Source organism: Tupaia chinensis, unplaced genomic scaffold, assembly GCF_000334495.1.
Source record: "Tupaia chinensis unplaced genomic scaffold, TupChi_1.0 Scaffold000421_1, whole genome shotgun sequence".
In the NCBI taxonomy this organism is placed as follows: Eukaryota; Metazoa; Chordata; class Mammalia; order Scandentia; family Tupaiidae; genus Tupaia; species Tupaia belangeri.
Genome location: NW_006159926.1, coordinates 362,754 through 386,187, shown reverse-complemented (window position 1 = coordinate 386,187; position 23,434 = coordinate 362,754). Strand labels below are relative to the sequence as shown.

General features: G+C 41.9%; 1 protein-coding gene across 1 annotated transcript in view; it reads right to left on the bottom strand.

Moving 5' to 3' along the window:
• The window catches only part of RAB2A (RAB2A, member RAS oncogene family), a 64,555-nt gene that overhangs the window by 5,035 nt on the left and 36,086 nt on the right, over positions 1–23,434 (bottom strand). The window lies entirely within an intron of this gene.

The following is a 23,434-nucleotide window of genomic DNA, read 5'->3' as shown; positions in this document are numbered from 1 at the left end:
ATTTATTTATTTTTGGAGAGGTTTTTGCTATAGGGCGCGTGCGCTTGCCAGACAGACAGAGAGAGACAGAGAGATAGAAAGCGAGAAATCACCCCTCAGGGGGGATGGTCATGCCACAATCCCTTCTCCTCCATTCTCCTCTCAGGATCTTGGGCACGCACGCACACGCGCCCGGCGTGAGTTTTAAGCCACCGAATCCAGGACGCGAACCGCGGTCGACTACGTAGGAGTCCAGCGACATAGTCATTACCCTAACTGCTGGTTCCCGTAAATCACATTTATGAAAAACCATACCTGACATGATACTCAATGGTAAGCAATGAAAGCTATCCCAAGATCAAGAACAAAGTAGGGATGTAGGAGTGTTCATTCACATTTGGCAGTATTATTCACAACAGCCAAAAGGTAGAAACAACACAAACATTCATCAATTGATGAAAGAAAACCAAAAATGCAGGAGAGCAATGCAGCAGAATATTATTCGGTTATAAAAAGGAACGAAGAACTGACTCATGTAACAATGTGGAGATGTGCTAAGTGAAAACAGGAAAACACACGAGGCCACATACACAGGTGTCCACTGCTATGTCCTGAAGAGTTCATGGTATGTAAACCCATACAGGAAGGAGGTTATTGGTTGCTTGGGGGAGGGGAATGTGGAGTAGTGAAAATGTTCTGGAATAAGACAGTGGTGATGGCTGCACAACTTGAATATACTAAAATTCCCTGAACTGTACCTTAAAAGAGTGAATTTCAGGGTATATGAATTATATCTCACCACGGGGGTAGGGAGACACATAACATGAGAACAGCACATGTAAGAAAACCAAATGCCTGCCACGTAAATCACATAATCCTCCATGTTGAAGCTAGGTTCTTTTTGGAGGCCACTGTTCCACACAGGGCCCTTTTGCTACGATAATATATGACATACTATTAGTTTAAGAGGGAAAGAATCAAAGGATGCTAATGACACAGAAAGAAGGCAGCTCAGTCTCTGTGCCATGTTGACTAGTTTCACCTTTCTCTCATATAGAATACTACTAACTGGGCAAAAAGATAAATGTTAGGATACTATAGGCCAGATCAAATCTATAAACATCAAAATTTATACACAAGCATTTTAAGGCGTTATTTTAAAAAAATCTGCTAGAAGGCATGTGTGCTTGCTGGAGGGAGGGAGAGAGGAGAGAAAGAAAGAGAGAAGGAAAGCGAGTCCTCACTCCCCTCCCCGGGGGTGGTCATGCTGCAATCCCTTCTCCATTTCTCCTTTTGGGATTTTGGCCATGCACACACATGTACCTGGCATGGTATTTAAATATATATATTTTTTTTTTTGGTCGAGGTTTTTGCTATAGGGTGCGTGCGCTCACCAGACAGAGAGAGACATAGAGACAGAAAGCGAGAAATCACCCCACAGGGGGGATGGTCACGCCGCAATCCTTTCTCCTCCCTTCTCCTCTTGGGATCTTGGGCACGCATGCACACGTGCCCAGCGTGAGTTTTAAGCCACCGGGTCCGGGACACGAACTGTGGTCAACTACGTGGGAGTCCAGTGACATAGCCATTACGCTAACTGCCGGTTCCCCTGGCATGCTTTTTAAATCACTGAATCTGGGACTCAGAATGGCACTGTTGGTCATGGAGGATCCAACAACCTTAACCACCATGCCACTAGCTGGCTTGCATTTTATATTTATGTGAACCATTAAGGTATGTTATATAAACATTACCAGTGCTACAAGGTGTACACAAACTCAAACAGGATCTGAACTATCAGACTTCAGAGACTACAAATAATAGTGCTCAGAGATACCGATACGGTCCTGTTCAATTAGCACTCCATTGCAATTCATAAAAGCTATTAAATACAGTATTTAATATATATTCTCCACCACCTCTAATACAGACCTAATTCATATTTTACCAAGTAAACAGGGTTCATGTGGAGGAACAAATCATACATTCCTCTCTCCACTGGAAACATCTGACGCTGAACTTGCCATCAGAGCTTTTGTTTCCTAATTAACAGGACTGATATGTTTTCACCTTTGAAGGCCTTACAGCTCCCCAGAGTAATCAACCCACTGCAGCTCAATTACTGCACCAAGCACACACCAGTCAGTGAAGGAGACTTGAACGACTGCAGCAGGAGCACAGAGATATGAATATGCATAAACTCTAAGTGGCTGATCGAATCATCACAGAGGGTCATGAGAATCTGCAGCAAAATAATGAGAAGAATTAATCACTGCAGATTCACGAGACACTTAGGACACGAGTGCGCTTTTCATGTGTGTGCTGGAGTTAAAGTGAAGGAGAAACTGGCTCCCGGCCAACTACAGAATGATTCACATTCTTCAGAAATTGAAGTTATTCTTATAAATAAGGAAAACCTTAACTTTATTTCTAATAACATGCCAATTATTGTGATGCCCTTAGAAATCAGGCTAATGAATACTGAAGTCAACAGATACATATTTCACTGGGCTGGAATTCCTTACAGGGGCACCCACGTGTACATTCTCTTGAACATGGGCTAGAATTACACAGTTCCACTAATGGGTCATAACTTCACATAAACAAGCACTTAAATATTTGCTATAGGGCCTGTGCACTTACTGGAGACTGAGAGACAGAGACAGAGAGAGACAGAGACAGAGAGAAAAGGAAAAGAAAGTAACCCCGTGAGACCAGTAATGGTGTAATGGTTACATTGCTGGACTCCCATGTGGTTGACTGTGGCTCAAATCCCAGACCAGGTGACTTAAAACACAGGCACGCGTGTGTGAAGGCCCGAAATCCCAAAAGGAGAATGGAGGAAAAGGGATTGTGGTGTGGCCATCCCCCGAGGGTGAATTCTCGCTTTCTGTCTCTCTCTCTCTCTCTCTCTGGTAAGCACAAATGCCTTATAGCAAAAATTGCTCTAAAAAAAAAAAAGCAAGCAACTCTGCCTGACAAAGTGGAATGGCTATGCTTCAGTCTCTTCTCCTTCATTCTCCTCAGGGATTTTGGGCATTCATACACACACACACTTAGAGTGTTATTCAGGGTTTGAACCACACAGGAGTCTATCCAGGATCCAGCCACCTTGACCTTTATGCCATGGCTGGTCCACGAGCACTTGTATATTACAGAAGTCACTATAAAATGTATCAATTTATGTAAATAAATGACCTTTTTTCAATCTGCTGATAAAATGCTTTAAAGACTGGCATAATAAAATTATTTTATATAATTTCAGAAGTTACTACGAACTTTATCACCACAGCAGTACCTAATGCTTTATTAGCACTTTTAAGCACTGCTGTGCTAGATGAACTTCAGCTGTATTTTATATGTCAAAGGAATGCAATTAATTTTATTACAACAAAAATATTTTTCATTACAATTTCCATTATCTGAATGAAAAAGGTATCTGAACAATGCTACATCTGTCTTCCAACTCTCTGATTAGACATTAAAGACAAAAAAAAAAAAAGTCCAGCCCAGGTGGTTAAGGTGGCTGGATCTCACGGTGGCCAACTGTGTAGTTTAAGTCTTGGATCTGGCAGCTCAGGAAATATGCCAGGCACATGTGTGAGTGCCCAAAACCCTGAAAGAGGGAGAAATGGAGAATAGATTACTGCATGACCACTCCCCACAGGGGATGCTTTCTCACCCACTGCATGAACACACACGCTCTCTGGCAAAAGACAGGACCAGCGGATGGAGTAATGGTTATGTTGCTGGACTCCTATGTTCGAGTCCCAGACACAGCGGCTTAAAACTCAAGCTGGGTGCATGTGCGTCCAAAATCCCGAGAGGAGAATGGAAGATAAGAGATTGTGGCATGGCCATCCCACTGGGAGGTGATTTCTCACTTTCTGTCTCTGTCTCTCTAGTGAGTACATGTGCCATATAGCAAAAATTGCTCTTAAAAAAAAAAGAAAAAGACGTGAAAATAAAGTATTTTCCAACCCTCTGAGTACATTACAGAATAAGTTTTATATACTTCATGATAATATTTAATATGAATTACCAAGTGATTGATTAATGACTAACTTCAATGAGTCCTTAAGAGACTGAAACCCAACGTGACAAGTGCAGACAGTACACCTGTTTTAAGCGTGTGGTTATAGACTCAAATTGTTGACTTCCCCAAAATAATGAACATCGTCCAAATACTATTACGGCTTAGCAGAGATCAAATAAAACTCCTAAGGTAAGACCCTTGGATGCCACAGATAAAATATCGCCATTTAAGTCGCAAAACTTTTCAAGAAAGATGAGAGATACATATCTATGTAATAATAAACTGGCTGGGATTTTAAAAATCAAAACATTTCACTGTATTTATTAAATTTTAATACTCATAAACATTTCTCTTTTTTAAAATAACTATTAAATTATCATTAGTATTATTATAATTTTTTTGAGAGATTTTTTTTTTTTCCTATAGGGCGCGTGCGCTCGCCAGACAGACAGAGAGAGACATAGAGACAGAAAGCGAGAAATCACCCCCCGGGGGGATGGTCATGCTGCAATCCCTTCTCCTCTCAGGATCTTGGGCATGCACGCACATGCGCTAGGCGTGAGTTTTAAGCCACCGGGTCTGGGACACGAACTGTGGTCAACTATGTGGGAGTCCAGCAACATAGTCATTACGCTAACTGCTGGTTCCCAGTATTATTATAATTTATAAAATTTGCTACAGGGCATGTGCATTCAACCAGAGAGGGGGGGGGATGAGAAACAGGTTACCAGACCAGATCTGGAACTCAAACCATGGTTGGCCACACGAGAGTCCAGCGCCTAACACCAACATACCACCATGCCACCTGCTGCCCCATCACCCCTGAATATATTTTTCAAGATATAGGTGTTCCTAATCCATCTTTAGACTAATAAGATCTTTAGGAACATACAGAAAGTTCAAAATGGACTTTGAGTACGTGTGTTGAATATCTCAAGGTAGTATCAATGTTCATCACAGAATGAGTTTAATATGAATGGCTGAGCTATTAAAATAATGTATCTGTAGATATTAAGTAAGCTGTCTTTTTCAATCTTTAGCACAATACCTACAACAGAGTAGGTACTTAAAACACCCTTACTGAACTCAATTATGCTTAGGAAAGAAATACCTAAAGGGTACACTAGGCCTAAATGAAAGTTGCTTTCTTTTTCCTCCTGTACACTTGTCACTTTGGGGGCAAGACTATTTTTAAAGACTTCACTAGGGGCAAGCAACATGCTAAACACTAATGGGTTTTAGAGCAGAAAAGCTATTTCTGAGAAACTCATGGCAAATGATTTCATTATTAACAGTACAAAACAAACACCATCTAGGTAGACCCACGGCTGTGAAGTGTAAACAGATTTTTTTTGCAGCCAGCTGAATGTGGCGACCCTCCTGCTGTCCTCTGCGGTGACCTCTCCACTCCAGAACAGAAACCTGCCTCTCTCCCATCTTACCACCAGCCTTCGCCCTTCCCCACACTTTGATTAATTGCCGTGTTCAGTCCTTTACCTTCGTCTCCTTCGTTAGCCATTAATTCTCTTGCCTTCCACTTCAGACACTAATCTTTCAACCCCTGGCAGCAGGTGTCTGAATGGTACCGATAACCTAAACTTAAGGTAAACTTTATGGATGTCTACGGCACAAATTAAAACCATATAACCACAAGAAGCTATAAATGTAAAATACACTCGCTGAGGTGTATTTATGTATCGTCGATATTTATTTAAGGCACCTACTTTTTAAAAAGCAAATTTGCCAGAGGGCACATGACCTTGCAAGAAGAAACAGGGAGAGAGAAAGTGACAAGGCACTCTCAAGGGGGATGGTCATGCTGTAATCCCCTCTCAATCTCTCCCCCCTTTTGGGATTTGGGGCATGTATGCACCTACACACAGCCAGTATGTCAAGCCACTAGGTCCTAGACTTGAAACTCACAGTTGGCCATGTGGGAATCCAGTTCTCTTAACCACCACGTCACTGGCTAGCCCTAAATTACCATATGTTCAGAACTTACCTAGGTAATAGGAAGATATGGGCTTTTCAAGTAGTTCATGGAAAATGACCAGTCTGAAAAAAGTTGTACATGCTGGGGTGTTGAGAGGGAGGGCCTTTTTGTACTGGGCCAGCCTATAGCATGGTGGTTAGGGCAGCTGTATCTCACATGGCCAAATGTACAGTTCAAGTCCAAAACCCAGGGCCTGAGAAATATGCTGGTTGCATGTATGTACAAACATGTCTAAAATCCCAACAGGAGGAAAAAAATGGAGGAGAAAGGACTATGATGTGACCATTCCTCATATTTCTCTTGGGTATGCTTTCTTACCCCTCTCCTCTGGTGAGTGCACACACTCTCTGGCAAAAATTAATTAAAAACAAAACAAAACAAAACAAAACAAACCCTTCCTGTATTAACAGAGAACGCAGTGCAGGGCGAAAGCAGGCCTCAACGTACACCATGATGTGCTAGGAAGGCCTTCACAAGCAAACAGAAAATGAGGTGAAGTGGGACATGGAAGACCACTTCATTTGATTATGGTTTAACAGTCTGCTCAATCCTCTTTCCTTTCTTCTCTGAGAGGGTCTCGCTGTCCCGATTCTCCTGCCTTAGTCTCCCAACTGGAACCAGAGTCATGTGCCGCCAGGCTTTTTTGAGAGGCTCTCACTAAACGGCCCAAGGGAGCCCTGAGCGTGCGGTCCTCCTGCCTCAGCCTCCTCGAGGTGCTGAGACTACAGCATGTACCACTAGGTCAACCTCTGGGTTGGACTGAGGCTCGAACCCAGCTGTCCTATCTGGTCTCAGCCTGTAGAGCGTAGTATTTTTGCAGAGCACACACAGCAGCTAAGCTTAGCTTAACAATTTTTGAGGCAAAATACTGAATATAAATTTTCGTCAACAGATAACATTTAAATTGCTTCCTTATGTAGCATGCTGCCACCTGGTGGCAAGATAAAGAGTATGGCATCTGTTAGGTAGCATTTCAAACTAACAAATCAAATAAAGTGCCCTGGATGGATTTTCTTAAATATCTTGAACTGATTGATGCTAAAGAGCAGGTATTTTATAAAATAAGTGAGTTTTTAGTTTTCTCTTAGAACTGGGAAACATGAAGTAACTAGAATGTGTTTAATTTTCTTCTCAACTGTTAAAATGAATGCTATTACATTACAGATATCTATTTGTCCAAGCTAATAAGAAATATTTACTAAATATTTATTATTGGCCAATCACTATACTAGCTGATAAACATAGGTTTCCATTGTTTTATAAAGTTGAGTTCTTCTGAGAGAGAGGGAGAGGTGAAAAGAAAGAGAGCACCTCCAACGAGGTCCTGACACTGTGAGCCACTGTCGGCCAGTCCCGGACCATGGGCAACACGTGCCGGCATACCCAGGGAAGTCTCCAGACCTCTAACCCGGGTCCTTCCTACATGGGACCACTTTGTTGAGCGTCCTGTTTTACTAAGGCCTACTGTCCTAGGCCTGTTTTTTTTTTTTTTATTATTTGTTGAAAGAAATTAAAAATATGTATAAAGGTAAGAAAATTAATTTTCTCTCTCTCTCTCTCTCTTTCTCTCTCTCTCTATTTTTTAATCTTCAAGAAAATCTGCATTTGTGGAATGAAGTTATACCCGTGAAACTATCAGAATGGCTAAGGGTGGGGTTCTAGCGCTCGAGCCCCAGCACCACCTCTTAGTGCTGTCATGTGGACCTGCTCCTTGAGCTCACTGTAAAATGAGGATATAAAGTGGGTCCTACTTCACCGGATTGTTCAGAAAATCAATGTAAAGCATGAAAATGTGCTTGGCACATAGTAAGTGCTTATGTGCGCCACTGTCCTCACGGACATTCAGGAGCAGTGATATGTGGGGAACGTGAGGCGAAGGCGATACAGGTGCTAAATGTGGACGTGCTCTGCACACGCTGCAGAACAGAAAAGGAACACTGACCAGTGCTCCTCGGTCAATTCAAATGTTTTAAGAACAGCGAAACACTGACAAAGTGCATTAGCAACATGAGTACAAGTGAGGCTTTATAAAAAAAACTTTCTGAAGACTCCCCATACAGTCAGCCCTAACGAATAAAATATACTGAGAGAAGATAAATGTGCAAAAAGAAGGTTCTACAAAAAGATCATCAGACTAGAATCTGACATTAAGGAGTTTAAATAAGGAACTCCTTCAAATTCTGTGACTTTAATAAATGTTTGAATTCTACGCCAGCAGGAGGAGTAGCGGTTAAGGCACTGGATTCTCACTTGGTCAAACACATTTTGAGTCCTAGACCTGGCGGCTTAAAAATCATGTGGGAAGCATGTGTGTGCATGTGTGCCCAAATTCCCACAAGGGGAATGGAGGAGAAGGGAAGGCAGGGTGCCTATCCTTATGCCACAAACCTAAAAAAGAAAGAGTAGGGACCAGCAGTTAGTGTAATGGCTACATCGCTGGACTCCCACGTAGTAGACCGTGGTTCGTGTCCTGGACCCGGTGGCTTAAAACTCACACCGGGCACATGTGCGTGCATGCCCAAGATCCCGAGAGGAGAATGGAGAAGGGATTGTGGCGTGACCATCCCCTCTGGCGGGTGGTTTCTCGCTTTCTATCTCTCTGTCTGTCTGGATAGTGCATGCGGCCTTTTGCTATAGCAAAGATCTCTCAAAAAAAAAAGATGCAGCCCTTTATGAATTAAATTGACATCATGAGTTTCCCAAAAGAAAAAGTGGATGTGAATTCCAGAGTCAGAACTTTTGTCAGGCCAGCAGGTGGCATGGTGGCTAAGGTAGCTTGTCCCTGCAGGGCCAACCGCACAGCTGGGGTCCCAGACTGGGGCTTGAGAAACATGTCAGGCACATGTGCAAGCCCCAAATCCCGAGAGGAGAATGAAGGACAAGGGAACGAGGTGGAGCCATTCCCCCCGGGGAGTGCTTTCTCACTTCCCCGCCCTTTGTCTCTAGTGAGCACATGCACCCTATAGCAAATGAAAAACAAAAGGTAGAGCTTTTGTGTCTATAAAGTCCTCTGCGGTGATGCCCAAAGCAGGGGTGAAGCTGGTGTTAGCAAAGTCTCCTATCACGTGGAGGATGGTGTAAACGTTTATTAAACAAAGATATACGCAAAGGATGCTGGGATCCTGGTAAGGCTACGTCAGATTCCCAGTGAAAAGTCCTGTGGCACGCCTCAACATTCATGGGCCTGCCCCTGAGAACGGGCAAAGGGACAACATCTTTAGTTTACAATCGTGTTCCAGCTATATAAAAATACCCGTTTTGCCACTGACAACAAAGCTGGAAGAAGTACAATGGGCTCTCAATGCAACTTCAGTCTGTACATTTCTAGGTATTGGGACAGAACACAAATATCAGCAAGGACCTTGAAACTGGTCTTCTTCCTATGAAGTCTTATTAAGTCACAGGTTCTCCCCAGGTACAGAAATTCATCTATCCTGTCAGTCTACGTGCCTGGCAGGTTACTGCAATCTGTTTTAGGGTCTGCTGGCTGTATTTCCAGCTATCATTTTGGCTGTATCTTTAGTACGTTAGTAGCTGAGCCAGGCATTTAAAAAAAAACAAATTTTATTTATTTATTCATTCATTTATTTTTTAAATTTGACCAGAGAGACAGAGGGTGAGAGTGAGAGAGAGTAAGTGAGAAAGCAAGACCACCAGATTCAGGACTCGAACCCTGGTCAGCCATGTGGGAGCATCCAGCGCCTTAACCACCACGCCACCTGCTGGTCCCGAGCCAGGCATTTTTTAACAGCTTTAAGAAAAAAACTCATTTGTTTGGAAGAAGTCTCGCTATGTCACTATCCTCCTGCCTGTCTCCCAAGCAGCTGGAGCTACAGGCCCACACCGTTATGCTCAGCTTCTAGGGTGGGCCAGGGATTGAACCTTGGCCTCCCATGTAGCCTAAGCCTGCTAAGCAGCACCATCAACCAGCCTTGCTACTGCAGCTGCGCCTGTGAGAATTCAAATGACTAGATCTGCATCATGATTGGCAAAGATTATGTCACGCTAGGTAAAGTAACCTTCTAGAAATCCTTATCATTTTTGCCTCAAAAAATTCCTAATGTTTGGGAACCAGCAGTTAGCATAATGGCTATGTCGCTGGACTCCCATGTAGTCGACCGCAGTTCGCTTCCTGGACCCGTTGGCTAAAAACTCACGCTGGGCGCGTGTGCGTGCGTGCCCAAGATCCCGAGAGGAGAATGGAGGAGAAGGGATTGCGGTGTGACCATCCCCCCTGGGGGGTGATTTCTCGCTTTCTGTCTCTCTGTCTCTCTCTGTCTGTCTGGCGAGCGCAAGCGCCCTATAGCGAAAAAAACCTTTCCAAAAAAAAAAAAAAATCCTAATGTTTATTGTATTCTGCTTTTACATAAACTTTCAATCTTAATTTTAATAAAAGTGATGATTACAGGGGGAAAAAAGGTCCCACCAAATGGCTAAAGGATTTAGAAGAGTATCTGACAAAATGACAAGTATTTGGCAAATGGCAACTTTAATCATTATTCACATCTCCAACGTGGTCTTTACTAAGCCCTTCACAGCATTCTAGTGGGAATATAGTACTGTAAGTTTCTGTAACACACAACTCTGAGAACGTTACATTTTTGATTTAGAAAGAAATACACAAAGAAAAACAAGGAAGTAAATATAGAAGTAAATCTAGCACTTGTAGAGTATCTGAAATCTTAAAAACACAGCAGGAGGCTTTCAGGAAGGGGTGCTTGACCTGGCTAGCCATGCATGATCTTTGCCAACTAAAGGCGAAGACAGACATCCTTGGGTCTAAAAAAGGCTCCCGAACCACAGACACCCAGTCAGCTATGGAGGAAGCACATCATCAGAGGAGGCAATCTGCTCATCTGGATTCCCTGAAATCTTGTTGTAGAACGCTCAGGGCAAAGATAAGGCTCAGGAGAGAATTCCACCTACACACAGCTAAAGGAACCAAAGCGTAACCTGATTAAGGTCTGAAGAGTAAAGCGGAAGTAACTTAATAACTCTTCAAGGTTTGGTTACTGGCTTGGGGCAGGCACTGTGCTAAGTATTGGGGATGCGGAGATGACACAACAACATGTGTCTTCAAGGAATTCCGTCCTTAAGGTGGGCTGACGTGGGAAAGCAGCGCGAGAATACAGTGCTGAAGGGAATTCCTGCCCAGGATGTCACAGGAAGGAGCAGAGAGAAAGGAGCCTAGTGATTCAGACCTTGCATGCTAGGTGTGCAGCAGCTGGTGGTGAAGGGAAGACAGGCGTTGTGGGCAGTATCATGCAAGGCACTCCAGAGGAGGCGTCACACTTGACCATAGCCCTGAAGGATGGAGCAGGAAGGAAAGGCATTTCGAGTGCAAGAACACTTTCTGTGGAGAGAGGGAGTGTCACATAGCCGACCACCTCTTCATGTGGCGAGCATGTGGAGGGGTGCTGGCACTCACAGGGCCTTGCCTGCCAAACTAAGGAATGCTGAAGCAGTGAGGATGCTTTGTTTTTCTAAAGACAGGTTCTTACCATGTCATGATCTTCCTGCCTCAGCCCCCAGCTGGGACCACAGGCATATGCCAGCATGCCCAGCTCTTCCAGACAGGGTCTTGATATACTGCCAAGGACACCTTCAAGCTTGTGGCCCTTGTCCTTTAGCCTCCCTGAGTTGCTGAGATTACAGATGCAGCCTACTGTGCGTGGCCTTTAAGTTTGACAAGAAATCAAATCTGGGCCTCCCACATGGTCCCAGTCTGTGGGGCACCACGTCTTAGCAGGGTACCCGACTGCAGCTGGTCAGTGCATGGTTTTAATAAAATCGGAGACTGACATTCAATCTCTATTTTTAGAAAGATCTCACAGGCAGCAGTGAAGAGGACTGAAAAATAAAGGCAGGCAGTCCAATTAGGAGGTAATTATCATAGAGGACGATCTGGAGAGATATTTAACAGGTAGAAGCAGTAAGCCAACAGGCGGAATGTGAAACATCATAACTGGATCAATAAAGGGGTAAAGGAAATGGAACATGTAGGGTACAGGATATAAGATCTTGCAGACCAGACAGCTATCATTTCAGCCTGCATGTGCTAAGTCAGAGAGTCTGAAGAGCATGCATGCAGGAGCTGTCTAGGCAGTAGCTGTCAGTGTGGAGCTGAGCCTAAAAGGAACCTCAAGTCATAGATTTAGGTGCCCTCTTAAAGCAGAAAAAGAGTTGGTAAAGAGTCCAGGGAAGGTTAAATAGCCCAAAGAAAGAGAAGAGAAGAGTGTCACAGAGCTAAGGACAGATGTAGGTGTGGCAATTAGGGGGTCCAGGATGATCTTGGTCAAGTGGAGGAAGTCATATTGTGAACTGAAGTGTGAAAACAGTAAGGAAATGGAGACTCTTCTTTTTTCGTTTTTCCTTTTTTTCTTTTAGTTGCCAGAGGGTAAGTATACTTACTTGTTCAAGAAACAGAGACAGGGAGAGGGAGAAAAGGAAGTACCCCCTAATGGGGCATGTCACGCTGGAGTCCCTTCTCCTCCGTTTCTCTACCCTAGCAGGATTTGGGGCACACAGGCAAACATGCTGAGTGCATTCTTCAAGCCGCTGGGGCTGAGCTTTGAACTGCATGGTGGCCATGTGGGATCCAGCTCCCTTAACCACCAGGCCACAGAGCCTGCATGACTGTTCTTAAAAGAAGCTAGAAGGAAAAGCATCAAGGAGAACTGAAGTGACAGAATTTTATTTTTAAGATGGCTGAAACTGGATATATAATTATTTGGTGGGAGCCAAGAATCAACAGAGAAGAAAAGGACGAAGATATTGAGGAAGTCTAAAGCAATACTGTTTCTGAGGAGATGGGAGGGATGGCTCTGCCAGATTCTCCTGTCGGGTGAATGAGTTGATAGGCCTGCCCCTCAGCCTTGACAGCTCTTCAGGGACTGCACCCACATCAGTATCATCATCAACTGAGGGGTGGTTACAAATACAGGCTCCCAGGCCATCCCCAAACCTACCAAAACAGAATCTGGATGGAGAACTTAATACCTTTGTGAAAACCTGGGATAATAAATGTGAAAGAACTTTGACAAAAATGCCCTCCATATATCTGACTGCATTATTACTATAATGATTAAACATGTACAACATATAAATATTACATTTAAAAGCAGGAACAGGAGCTGAAATTGTAAAAGTGAGTCCCAGTCTCCTGTTCCTACGGAAATACCATACAGATACAGACAATAGTATTTTGGCTGAATAGCTTTTTGATTTCATTGACAGTTAGGAGATGAACTCACATTTATGGGCATACTTCCTCAGTAAAAATCAAATAGGATAAATGATAATAGCATGTTTGGAACCACCTCAAATTATATAAAACTGGTTAAAATCCACTTTATAAAAGCAATAAATTCCCTTATTATAACCTGTAACTTATAATTTGGAAATAAACATAATATTTGAATACTACACTAGTTTCCTAGTAGAGAAGTTTCATATGGAGAAAGCTATGTGTGTATATAAAGTTTATGTGTGTGTATATATTAGTGTTATTAATGTAATGTATTATTCTGTGTGTATCTTCCTGAGAATTTCTTTCAATATTTTCAATTTTTTAAAAAAATAATTTTGCCATAGGGTGCATGTGGTCACTGGATAAAGTCAGAAATGGAGAGGGAAAGCAAGAAATCACGCCCTATGGGGCAGGGTCATGCTGCAATCCTGTCTCCTCCATTCTCCTCCAGTGATTGTGTGTGTGTGTGTGTGTACGTGTGTGTGTGTGTACGTGTGCACGCTCACGTATACACACACACACACACACAGCCAGACTCGTTTTTCAAGCTATCAGGTCGGGACATGGAGTGGTCCCTGTGGGAACCAGTGCTTTAACTACCACGCAATCTGCTGGCTCCTCCCTGAGAAATTCTTACCTCTGCAAGTAAAATCTAGTACAGGTGGACTAGGGTATCATTTTGTTTTTATGCTCTTTAGACATTAACTTAAAATGTCTTGAAAGCATTTTCTTGGGTGCCATTTTAAATTTAAGACCCCAGTTTAAGATAGGTGGTATAAATTCCAGTATGAGGGGCCAGCAAGTAGCATGGTGGTTAAGGCACTGAACTCCCACATGGCCAACCACAGTTCGAGTCCTATACCTAGTGGCTTGCTTTCTCAGTTTCCCTCACTCTCTGTTTCTCTCTGGTCAAACTGGAGGAAAAAAAAAAGAATAAAATACAAATAAACTCAGGAAAGAACAAAACATGTACTAGGGGGTAGAGGTAAAGGAAAAAATAAAGTTCAAGATATAAGCAGAGCACGTCTGCTAAGTGATGCTGGTGGCTGGCTGAACAGGAGGCGGAGGAAGTCAGAATGGTTCCAGAACATAATGACCTTGGATCCAGGTACTGGTATCAAGATAAATGTTGAAATAGTTGAGCTTACTCACTGTAGGATTCACAGATCAGAGATAGCACATAAAACAGAGGTAGTGTTACTTTTTTTTGCTATAGGGCACGTGTGCTCAACCAGATAGAAAGAGAGACAGAAAGCGAGAAATCATCCCCCGGGGGGATGGCCACGCCGCAATCCCTTCTCCTCCATTCTCCTCTCAGGATCTTGGGCACGCACGCAGGTACACGCACCCAGCATGAGTTGAAGCCACCAGGTCCAGGACTCGAACCGCGGTGGGTTACATGGGAGTCCAGCGACATAGCCATTACGCTAACTGCTGGTCCCGGTAGTGTTACTTTTTAACAGTACTCCCCAGTCTTGACTCCTTCCCTCAGGCCATCAATGAATTGAAGCAGTTTTAATACAAATTTATAGCACCCTAACCAAATGAGTAAAGAGGACTTGTATATTATGCTGAGTTGCTGGTGCTCCACTTCTTTGACTTTAACTGTACCCAGATACCCTAATGCAATGTTTCTCAACCTCGGGACCACTACATTCTGGGCCACATAATGCGTGGTTACAGGAGCTATCCTGTGCATTCTCCTCGAGCACTACTTTGTCCTTCCTCTCAACAGATCTGCATCGGTGATATCACTAAGCGGATGAACAGAAAATCTATAGATTAATAGCAAACCTACCTCCAGCACCACCAAAGTGAATGGTGGAACACTACTACGGTTATCTATGCTGCAAATTATCCCGTCTCTTACAGGGAAATACAAGACTTAAACTTCATGGTCTCTCTACTTCTATTACTGCAACTGATCTTGTCTAAAACACATAAATAGAAGACAGTACGACACAAAAGGCAAACATGTCCAGTTCTAAAAATGATCAATGTACCATTTATATTTAACCTTAATGAATTATCATGTTAGTTTTAAATAAAAAAAAAACCCTGTAGTCAGATGGTGTAGTAATCACAATACCGACATTTGCATAAGTCATTCTACCTTGACATAATTATTTTTAAGTAATTTATATATTTGTAAAGTTATTTATTATTATTATTTTTTAATTTGACCAGAAAGAGGGAGGAAAAGTGAGAGAACAAGCTGCTAGGTCTGGGACTCAAACCATGTTCAGCCATGTGGGAACCTAGCACGTTAACTACCATGCCATCTGATGGCCCAATTTATGATTTTTATAAAACGTTTTTAAGAGAATTCTTTAAATGAATGAAAAATTTCTGCATTACAACTTTTCTATACATGAAATCCAAGGGTCAGCTAGGAACTGAATAATTTTCAATAGGTTGTACAAAAAGAGGACAATGACTTTCTGTGAGTTGCCCAAATTTCCACGAGCATTCTCACTAGACAATTAGGATAGATTCTTTCAACCCTTCAACATAATCAGGTCTCAAAGAGCAGGGAGGTCCTCCCAGTTCAGGAAGCAAACTGAGGCTGTATTCCTCCCTGAGTACATCACTCATTTCCAACCTGGCTCTTCCAAGGAGCTGTGCTTTTCCTCCTACAGAACAGCAGGATGGCATAATTATGCAAATCCCAGTCCCAGAAAACTAAAAACATTAGGTGTACAGGACTTTGAGCAAATTTCCTGTAATTAACTTCTTTTATTCCAAGTTCAAGGCACATTCTGATTAAGAATCTACAAACCCTGCAAATGAACATTTATCCTTTCTATTTCATTTGGACCTAATACTGGCAGCCTAACTCTTGCTTGAACCCCTGAAAGAGGACACTTTTTCAGCGGCAGTCTGGCTCTGGCTCTCGCACAACAGTGGTTCTGATACAAGGCAGATGCTGAGTGAGTATTGGTTTAGTTTTTCTTCCACTTCTCTAAAGAGGAGATCCCCTTCTGTTAGTCTTCCCTGACTTTTTTTTGGGGGGGGGAGAGGTTTTTGCTATAGGGCATGTGCACTCACCAGACAGACAGAGACAGAGAGATAGAAAGCGAGAAATTACCCCCCAGAGGGGATGGCCACACTGCAATCCCTTTTCCTCCATTCTCCTCTTGGGATCTTGGGCACGCACGCACATGCGTCCGGCGTGAGTTTAAGCCACCGAGTCTGAGACTCAAACCGTGGTCGACTACGTGGGAGTCCAGCGACATAGCCATTACGCTAACTGCCGGTCCCAGTCTTCCCTGACTTTTCCCACAAAAAAGAAACTACATGTTTTCCAACATTAAATGACTGATGAACGAAATAAAAAGAATGGTATTCAGACTTAATTACAATATTAATATCTAATAACATTAGATATTATGAAGGGATTATAGCTGATTGTTAAGTACAATAATGGTATTACAGTTAACATTTTTAAAAATTATTGCCATTAAAATATTTATAGGAAAAAATGTTTCTGGAATTTGCTTAAAAATAAACACGATCATCGAAATGGTGATAACTTCTAAAACTAGATGATGTCTGTATGGGTTTTATATTTAAAATGGTAAAGTTGCTTAATTTAAAACAGCAGCTCCTTCAGCTTCACTTTGAGCCTACCAAAATGCTTTCACATAGGTGATGTCAAGAATGAGCTAATGGTTATCTATACGTGAAATGTGGTTGTGATCCCTTTTTCTGCACTGTGATACACTTGTTTTAAGGGTGCCTGGAAATGTGCAAAACTGAATTATATTCCTTAGAGTATTTAACCACAGATCTGTTTCATGGGTCATTTTTTTCCTCAGATGTAAAAGATACCTGGTTAAGTGTTATATGGAAAAAAACTGAACAGTTTAAAACTGGAAAAAAACATGAGCTAATGGATAGAAGTGTATTGTCATTAAAATGCCCTATATTTAATGTGGTGCCTAAGTGCTTAAAAATCTGACGTGCACAGACATCAAAAGCGTTCACGCTTTTGTCCCCCCACCTTGATCCATGATAGAAAGCACGTGGGAGCGAGTACGGGACAGAGAGATGAACACCCTCCACAGGGTCTGGTCACTGCAGTTCCCTTCCTGCAGTCCTCCAGCCCGTTGGATTTTGGGCACTCGCACGTGTGTCTGCTGTGTTCACTGACCTGGCCAGGGATTCAAATCGCAGTCACCAGGTGTGATCCGACTTCCCCTGAGCTGCGCTTTACCACGGTGCTATAGAGCCAACCCAGACATTTATCTTCCAACCAACACTGTCATATTTCATGCAGACTACCCCCCACTTTAAAAAAATTAGTAAGGTTGAGCATCCCTAATCTGAAAATCTCAAATATTCCCAAATCCAAAAGTTTTAGAAAGCCCACATGACACCTGAGCATAAAAATTCTATAAATGACTTCACGTGACAGATCACAGTCAAAATGCTAGCACACAACATTAAATCTGATACTCAGTGTTCTCAAGGGACCCTGTATTAATGGCATGTCATTATTTGTGTGTTTAAAGTTTATTTATTTTGAGAGAAAATGAGAAACAGGGAGACCTCTCTCACCTGTTGCATTTCTGCTGCACCACTGCCTGGCCCTCATATGTCTTTTTCTTTTCCTCTACTGTTAAGTACTTATGTGTAAGCATTAAAAAATGACTGCCTGGGACCAGCAGATGGTGTAATGGTTATGTTGACGGACTCCCATGTAGTCGACCGCAGCTCAAGTCTTGGCAGCTTGAAACTCATGCCAGGTGTGTGTGTGTGTGTGTGTGTGTGTGTGTATGTGTGTGTGTGTGTGTGTGTGTGTCTGTGTGTCTGTGCCCAAAACCCTGAAAGGAAACTGAAGGAGAAGGGATTGAGGAGTGGCCATCCCCCCCGGGGGCATGGTTTCTTGCTTTCTGTCTCTCTGGTGAGCACACATGCCCTATAGCAAAAATCTCTCTAAAGGGGAAAAAAAATAAAAGACCGCCTATTGGTAGTGTATAAATTCAAAGTCAGGAACAAGGGCAATTTCAGATAACACCCTCCACAGGTCACTGCAATTCCCTTCCACATAAGTGGCTGAGACAGTGACACCTTTGCCTTCCGAAGACTCAACATAAACAAACTTCGTTTCACAAAATAAAAAATTGCTCGGAAAGCTCATATTTCAAGATGGCCTGCACTATGGAACCACTGGCACATATTTATTGTTTAATTAGATGAAAACAAGCCAGTATTTTGCATGAGAAATTCTCTTTCATCTTAGAAATTTATTACAAATCCATTAAATAATCTGGAATGTATAGGATCAGAGAACAAGATCAAGAAAAACGGATGAACAGCAAAAATGTGTACCAGACTTCACACCCTGCCTTCCATCTAAGCTGAGACCTTAGGGAGGAGAAGAAAGATGAGCCTTTCACATTGCACACTGAATTCCTGCCCAGGAACTCAGGGGAGACCAGCTTATCAACAGAAAAATTACGTTTCCTCTCAAAATCCAACAATCTTAAGAAATAATCTGACATAATTTTATTTTGAAAGGAGTCTTGGTGGCCCCACAGCACATCCTACTGGGTAGCAGAAACTTCTGCTGTGCCCTGGTCTGAGCTTCTCACCCACAGTGCAAGTCGGCTAAATTTTTTATTGCTTTTCCCCTAACATTTATTGTTAAATATTAATGTTTTACAAGTAAAAGACTAAGGAAGCAAAAGGAAAAAATATTTATAAAGTATATAAAATTATCTTTGGGCTATAGGTATGTTGTATATGGGTTTGGGTCCTATCGCCAAGAAATCTCACTTGGATAAGTTAATACTCTGGAGTCTGAAACATCTGAAACCTGAAATGGTTATGGTCCCAAGCATTTTGGACAAGGGCTATGCAATCAGTATTAATATAAACATCATCTTGGGGCTGGCAGGTGGCATAGTGGTTAAGGGTGCTGGACTCCCACATGGCTGACCACAGTTTCAGTTCTGGAACTGGAGACTTGCTTTCCCACTTTCTTTCTCTCTCACTCTGTCCCCTTTGGTCAAATTAAAACAAATAGGTTAAATAAAATAATTCTTTAAAAAAATACATATACTATCATCTTTAGCTACTTCTGAGAAGTATTAAGTCTTTTAAATCTTTTAAAAAAGTTCTTAAGAGGGCCAGCAGGTGGCGTGGTGGTTAAAGGTGCTGGATTCCCACAAGGCTGACTGCAATTCAAGTCCTGGACCTGGTGGCTTGCTTTCTCCCTTTCTCTCTCTCTCTTTTCTCTCTATGGTCAAATTAAAAGATAATAATAACAAATCGAACTAATAATAATTATTTTAAAAAAGTGATATACAGACTCAAGAAAAAGTCATAATAAAGAAAATTTAATAACTTAATAATCTGAAAAAACTTCTATGTACTTTATGAATTCACAAAAAATATTTAAGCTTTTCTATAGTTCATGTTCACACATTGGTATTTTATTGTTTACTGTCGTTATGAGATTGTTCCATTCCGAATTTTAATTTTTTAAAATGCCACGTGGTGTTAAAGGAAGGGTTAAATTAATTTGTTTGTATGCAAGTATGATTACTTCTTTTTAAAGTTACTAGAGAGCATGCTCCCGAGAGAAAGGAGACAGAAAGAGCACTCCCAAAGGGGTGTGGTCACACTGCAATCCCCTCCCCTCCAATTTTCCATCCTGACAGGATTTGCAGCATGCACACACATGTGGCTGGTATATGTTTCAAGCCATTGGGGCTAGGATTTGAATTGTGGTCAGCCATGTGGGATCTGGCTTTCCTTAATCACTAGGCTATGGAACCAGCCTAATCACAACTATTTTTGACTAAACTTTTTGTTTTGAGGTTAACTGTAGATTTACATGCAGGTATAGGAAATACCAGAGAAATCCTGTGAAAGATTGAGTCTCCCCCTGAGAGGTGACTTCTATACTGTTTACTGCTATAGTAAACTATGGCACACTGTAGTTTTAAAAAATTGTTTCTAGGGACCAGCAGATGGCGTAATGGTTACATTGCTAGACTCCTGCATGGTCGACTGATCATGGTTTGAGTCCCGGATCGGGCAGCTTAAAACTCACGTTGAGGGAACCAGCAGTTGGCGTAATGGCTATGTCGCTGGACTCCCACGTAGTTGACCGCGGTTCGCGTCCTGGACCCGGTGGCTTAAAACTCACGCCGGGCGCGTGTGCGTGTGTGCCCAAGATCCTGAGAGGAGAATGGAGGAGAAGGGATTGTGGTGTGACCATCCCCCCTGGGGGGTGATTTCTCGCTTTCTGTCTCTCTGTCTCTCTCTGTCTGTCTGGCAAGCGCACGCACCCTGTAGCAAAAACCTCTCCAAAAAAAGAAAAAAACAAACAAACAAAAAAACCTCACGTTGAGAGCGTGTGCGTGTGTATCTAAAATCGTATTAAGAACAGAGGAGAAGGGACTATGGCGTGGCCATCCCCCCCGGGGAGTGATTTCTTGCCTTCTCTCTCTCTGGTGAGTGCATATGCCCTATAGCCAAAAAAAAAAAAAAATCTCTCTCTCAACCAGAGTACAGTAGAGAGAGAGCAAGAGCAGGAGAGAGGGTGGTCACACCATAATCCCTTCTACTCTACTTTTTCCTTCTTCTGGGGTTTTGGGCACATGCACATGTGTTCAGCATTTTTCAAGCCACCAGGTCCAGGACTCGAACCATGTGGCTGACCGTGTGGGATCCAGCTGCATGCCCCAGCTGGCCCTAGAATAAGCTTTTTCTTTTCCCTTTGTTGGTTGTTCTTAGTTGCCAGTTTCTCTCATACCCAGTTTCTGGGATGTGAGAAAAAAGAAAACTAAGAGAAATCACTGCTGTGTCATTTCTCAGGTGCCAGAGTTTATAGCTGATCTACCTTCTCTCTACCTTTCAGCCTTCTTGTATCTGCTTTTCATAGAGTGTGTCCACAGTTTTAGGTGCACTTTTTAGGAGGAGTAAGGAAAAGTAAATCTCTTTTATCTTCCTAGAAGCAGATGTCCCTTGGTTATTATTTTCATGTTCTATCAGGTACTAAGTCATGTTAAAAGATTCAGATTTGATTCCACCTTTTTTTGGATCACAGAGCAATCTTCTACCTTCTTAAAATACTTTATCATGACATAGTTTCATCCTTCAGATAAAAATCTCACAGATGATTATGTAATGCTTGTCTGTGATGCCTTTAGAAATAAAATTATGTCAGATTATTTCTTAAAATCCTTGGGTTTTGAGAGGAAAATTAATTTTCACTATTAAGTTAATATAATATGCTAGTCTCTCCTGAGTTCCTGCCCAGATCAAATTTAAACAATTACTGTATTAACTATAGACACAGCATTTTAGTAGTAAGTATTGTGAGAACATTAATGGAATATGACATTTCATTTAAATGTTCAGCCAAATGACAACAGTAATTTACTGCTTACAAATACCTATTGCTGCTTGTTAATTAAAATGAACACAAAGGCTAAATTAGAGACAGGGCTAGAAATATAAGATTACTTTCCATTAGTTGATGCCTTGTCATCTGACTTTATAATGTGGCTCTTTGTTAAAATGAAGACAATTTTGGATTTGTGAGTCTTAAAAACATTGAGACTTATATTATTACTAATCAATGAAATGTGTCTCAGATGTCTTAAAATCCTCACCACAGTGACCTTTACGGTTTCAGATATAACACCTCTAGCAGAGGAACACCTCTCTGAAACAAGTAGCTTTGTAAGTTTATTTGAAGTTGGGCAAAGGAGTGAGGTGGCTTTCTCTGAGTGTACCCTCTGAAGTGAAATGTTATTCTTACATGTTAGCAAGTCATAATTATTGGTGACAACAAATAAAACATTAGTCTGTATGTGCAGGAACTGCATTAGGAATAATGTCAGTGCTTCATCAAATATAAATAACTTACCTACAAAAATATTCTTCAGTGAAAATGCTTTTAAAATTACTGTAGTCAACTTCTGATTCCAATGATTAATTAGATTCAATGATTAATTAGAAGACCTCTGAGTGTTATTCTTAAGAAATATTTACTGACTGCTTACTATGTCGAAGGCACAGTGCTAGCTGCTGCCTCAGGTCCTGTCCTCTGCTGTCCTTAGAACAATGAAATTCTTCAATCATTTGTTTCCTAGTACCTCTTTCTGCAGCTGCTCTTTTTTTTTTTTTTTTTTTGGAGAGATTTTCACTATAGGGCGCGTGTGCTTGCCAGACAGACAGAGAGAGACAGAGAGACAGAAAGCGAGAAATCACCCCCCAGGGGGAATGTTCACACCGTAATCCCTTCTCCTCCATTCTCCTCTCGGGATCTTGGGCACGCACGCACACGCGCCTGGCATGAGTTTTAAGCCACCGGGGTCCGGGACGTGAACCGTGGTCGACTACGTGGGAGTTCAGCAACATAGCCATTATGCTAACTGCTAGTTCCCTCTGCAGCTGCTCTTAAGAACTGTTCCTATCCAGAAGGTGGAAGCTAAGCATTACTTTGGGTCAACTATTTATTTGCTTAGTCCCATTTCTTCCTTTTATAAAATAACAGTGTATAAATACATTTACCATACATTAACTTTTTAATCATCTATTGGATTGTTGGAAAAGTCAAGACACGTTTTTACATATAAAAACAAAAAATACATTGTAACTTTTCCAATGACCCAATATACACACAATGTTCAAAAAACTAATAGTTCAAGTTGATCAATAGAAATAAATAATAAGATAACACAATCTGATTTTTTTTAAGAATTATTTTTAAACTTTATTTATCTATTTTATTTTAATTTGACCAGAGAGAGAGAGTGAGAGAGAGAGAGAAAGTGAGAAAGCAAACCACCAGGTCCAGGACTCGAACCATGGTCAGTCATGTGGGAGTCCAGTGTCAGCAAAATTCCCTTGTTTTACATATTACACAGCAATTCTATAATATGTTTCCTATTTAGGCAAAGTGGATACAAATAGCTACAAATATTTGGTGTCTTAAAATATTCCCAAATTTGGGGGCCTGGCAGGTGGCATGGTGGTTAAGGCGCTGGACTCTCATGCGGTTGACCATGGTTTGAGTCCTAAACCTGGTGGCTTGAAAATCATACCGAGTGCATGTGTGAGCATGCCCAAAATACCAAGGGGAAAATAGAGCAGAAAGGACTATGGCATGGCTATACCCCTGGAGGGGGTAAGGGGAGATTTATCTATTTACCTC